The sequence below is a fragment of the Neophocaena asiaeorientalis genome, unplaced genomic scaffold, assembly GCF_003031525.2.
Source record: "Neophocaena asiaeorientalis asiaeorientalis breed wild unplaced genomic scaffold, Neophocaena_asiaeorientalis_V1.1 scaffold91, whole genome shotgun sequence".
Taxonomy (NCBI): domain Eukaryota; kingdom Metazoa; phylum Chordata; class Mammalia; order Artiodactyla; family Phocoenidae; genus Neophocaena; species Neophocaena asiaeorientalis.
Window position 1 is genome coordinate 2,348,117 of NW_020173198.1, and position 4,363 is coordinate 2,352,479.

Below are 4,363 nucleotides of genomic sequence, written 5' to 3' on the forward strand. Positions count from 1 at the left end.
GTTGAACAACCTAAGCATAGGCTCAGAGACATGAAAGAGGCTGCTGTTTTCCAGGAGCCATGAGGATTCTAGCTAGGTGAGAGAGAGGAGATTGAAAGGAGGACTGGAACTAGGATGGAGATAGTAATTAATAACTAAAATGATTGAAAATCTTTTAATATGCCAGACATAGTTCTAAATACTTCATGGTGCTCTGCTGGTTCTCTTCCATTTCCCCTTCTCTACCTAACCCTGGGCCCAGGAGGTTGACCTCTATGAACTGTATCACCAGCTTCCCTTGGTCTCTGGCTTCTAGTTGGATTTATGCAAAGGGGAGCCGCAGCAGGAGAGAGAGGGAGGGAAGAGAGTGAGGTCAGTGTATTTATTCCACTGGCTTCCTCCCTGCAGGATCACCTTGGCTGGATGCTTCCTTCAGCTGCTCTCACATGATTCTCCCTTGCCAGATTCTGGCAACCATTCCTCCTCTAGCCCCTTTAGGCCTAGGGGTACTAGTAGTCCTGCTGTTACTAGACCTAGGGTATTGCATTATCCTTTGTAAGGTTTCCCTACAAAAACCCCTTTTGAAACACCCCTTTGTCAATTCTTCAAATCTGAATTAGAGTTTCTTGATAGAACCTGACTGACACAGGGACCTACCTGGCCAGTTAGGTACTGGTGTTTTTCCCATTTGATGGATGAGGAAACTGAGGTACAGAGAGTTTAAGTGACTTGTTCAAGGCCACACAGCTAGTAAGAGGCAGAGTAAAGACTCAACCCAGAGACTCTGGTTACAGAGTTTCAAAGACTGTCAAAGGCCTTGAATGACAGGTTAAAGAGAGTGTGTTCCCATCACCTATAGAGGGTGCCAGACACTCACCCTTTTTTCCCTTCTTTCATCAAGTCCATATTGAGTGCTACTGCTAACACCTATGTCTTTTGAGAAACTAACATGTTTCTTCATCTGCAAAATGGGAGAATTCTCCAGGTTCTAACAGCCTGGCAGAATTGTGGTGGGGCTCAGAGAGATCTTGGCCATTGAAAGAGCTATTGTGGAGCTTGGGATGGAGCATGTGACCAAGGTCCAGCCAATCAGAGCATCATATTCCCCCTGGTTGCAGTGATTGGTTCAGGAGAGATCCAATGAAAGCCAATGGGATTATATTCCTGGAACATTTGTAGGAGAGGTATACTCTCTTCTCTACCAGGCTTCAACCTGGGAGAAGATAAAGCCTGGGTATGTAGGACCCACCATGTGGACCGCCAGAACCAAGGAAGCAGAACCAAGAAATGGAGAAAAACTGAGTTCTATGACATCACTTCAGATCCAGAATCCAGCCATGTCTAAAATCCAAGCGACCATTTGGATCTCTCCCTGAGACAATATAGTCCCTTTTTTTCATATGATAGTTAGAATTCCAACTCTAGAGTCCCAACTTTGTCACTTGCAGTGGAAAGAGTCTTGGCACAGTACAAGACAGCTTGGAGTGGGAAGAGGAGTTGGGGACACTGAAGCAGTCAGGTGAACTTCTATTTATCCAGCAAGACCCAACTAAAATGTTACAATTTCTGTTTAGCCTCCCAACTACTCCCCCTGCCATAGCTAGAAGGCTTGTACACACCTCTGTTATAGCACCTCTCACACTATACTGTAATTTTGGGTGGCTGTTTCCACCATGAGGCAGTGAACAATTTGCCTGAATCTTATTCATTTTGGAACTCTTAGGTTTTGCAAAAGGTCTGGCAGAAAGTTAATACTAACTCATTGAATGTTGAACAAATAACTGAATTTATGAGACCAAGGCAGTAGCAATAGGAATGGGCAGGAGATGGATGGGGGCCATCCCTGCAGTGCCAACAAAAAGTAATAGCAGTCTTAAATCTCTTTTTGGAATAGACAGGCCTGAGATTAATATTAATAACAGAATGTTATTTAGTTGACTTGGACAAAATCCCTGGAGTAAAATTAATAATAGCTGTGATTTATTGCATGCCTTATGTGCTAGATGTTTTATGTACATTAAATTTAATCTTCACTCTAGGCTGGCAATGGAGGTATGATGGACGTGTGGTGACTCCAACAAATCCACTTTATTCTGGGGAATTGAAATCAGCCCAAGGGGAGGATTCTTTAAGTCAATTATAGCAATTCCATCTTCCTCCACATGGCTAGTTCAGGGATGGGCAGGCCTGGGTCAATTAGGACCGGTAGGATAAAGCTTACTGCCATGAGATAGGACATGAGAAAAGGTGCTCTCTCTTGCTGGATGTGAACAGGGAATTTTGTGGCCCTGGCTGGCCCTGGCAGCCATCTTGAGGACAAGGCTGATACATGGAGGATTGCAGAGCCAAGAAAATCCTAGAGGAATGGATCCAGGGCTCCCATCACTCCCTGCCTGAAGCTGACTTATTTCTGGTTGGCCAGTCATGGGAGTTATGCGAGCCAAAGGCATACCTCTTATTGAGGGTGGTTTGACTTTCTGTTATTTAATCCAATCACACGGTGAGAAAATTAAGACTTGCTCAACGTATCTCAGCTAGCAGTAAGAGCGGGGCTTCCCGCTTCAAATCTGTCTCATCCTAAAGCCTTTGCTCATCTCACTAAACTGAGCCAAGAAAGGCCAAGTCACTTGGCATGGATCCTGATTCATCTGTTTATCTTCTTTAAAAAATATATATATATTTATTTGGCTGCACCCGTTCTTAGTTGTGGCACTCTCCAGAGTCTTAACCACTGGGCTACCAGGGAAGTCCCTGTTTATCTTCTGAGATGGCTTCTCTTGTACATGAAGTTTATGCTGCCTAGGAAATTCTATGTCCCCTCTCTTTGCCTAGCAAACTACAACATGTCATCCAGGCCACAGCTAAATAAAAGTCACTTCCTGACTGCCTCTCCACCCCAACCCCCAAGATTAGCTTATATCCCTTGGCTATTAACTCTCAAGTGGTTTGTATTTTACTTTAATGCTCTTATTACAATTGTAAGTGATGACTTATCATTATTTTTTAATTAATTAATTAATTTTATTTATTTATTTTTGGCTGTGTTGGGTCTTTGTTGCTGCGTGCGGGCTTTCTCTAGTTGCGGCGAGCAGGGTCTACTCTTCGTTGCGGTGCCTGGGCTTCTCATTGCGGTGGCTCTCTTGTTGCGGAGCATGCGCTCTAGGCACGTGGGCTTCCGTAGTTGTGGCTCGCGGGCTGTAGAGTGCAGGCTCAGTAGTTGTGGCGCAGGGGCTTCTTTGCTCCGCGGCATGTGGGAACTTCCCGGACGGGGGCTTGAACCCTTGTCCCCTGCACTGGCAGGCGGATTCTTAACCATTGCACCACCAGGGAAGCCTGACTTATTTTGTAATACTTTTAAAATAATTTGTTTCTCTATTCCATAAGGGCCCAAGTGTGTCTGTTTTGCTCAGCACTGAATCCTTGGAACAGTGGTTGTCACTTAGTGGGCAACAATATTTGATGAAAGAATAAACGAAAGCGGTTGCTTTCTGTAGCCATGAGTTATATCAGCAGTTCTCCAAGGGTGATCCTGCAGTACAAGCATCACCTGGGAACTTGTTAGAAGTGTAAATCATGAGCTTCTACTGATTAGAAGCTCTAGGAGTGGGGAACGGCAACCAGTGTTTTAACAGTCCCTCCAGGTGATTCTGGTTCATGCTGGAGTTTGAAAGCCACTATACAGATTTGCTATCCAGCCTATGCACGCTAGCAGCACCTCTGCTGCCTGGGATTGTTTCTTGCTTCTATTTCTTAAACTCAGCACTTTCACAAGTAAAGTGGTTGGAGGAAAGGAACAGGAACCCAACGCGTCTTTGCCCTCTGAGATCCTCTGCAGTTGCTGTTCCTTCGACTTTGATCACACTTCCCGCTACTGACTTTATCCTTCAGGCCTCAGTTTACATTTCCATCCCTCCCTTCCATTTTCTATCTCGGGACCCTGCGTGTTTGTTGCGTTCATTTCACTCACAGCACTCCTCGTTTCTTACAATTAATTTATTCACTTGCTCTCTACTTGCTGCTTATCTGCCTCCTTGAGGGCAGAGACTACAGTAGTCTTGTTTACTACACTAGTCCTAGCACCCACAGCGGCGCCAGGTCCACGGCAGGGCTAAAATGTGTGGGCTGAATGGATGTAAGTTCCACAAGGGCAGAGGCTGTGTGCCGCCGATTTCTAGCCGGGTACTGGGCACGCAGAAGGCGCTCCATGAAGATATGGGGAATGAATGAGCGCAGGAAACGAAAGAGAAATCGCCACTTTACCAAGGTGGCAGGTCCCGTACCCTTTACCAACATGGCCGCCGGCCCGCGTGGACTGGCGGAGGGCGCCGGGCGCGGGGCGGGGCCGAATGGGGGCGGGGCCAGAGGGAGCCAGCAGGTGCGGCCC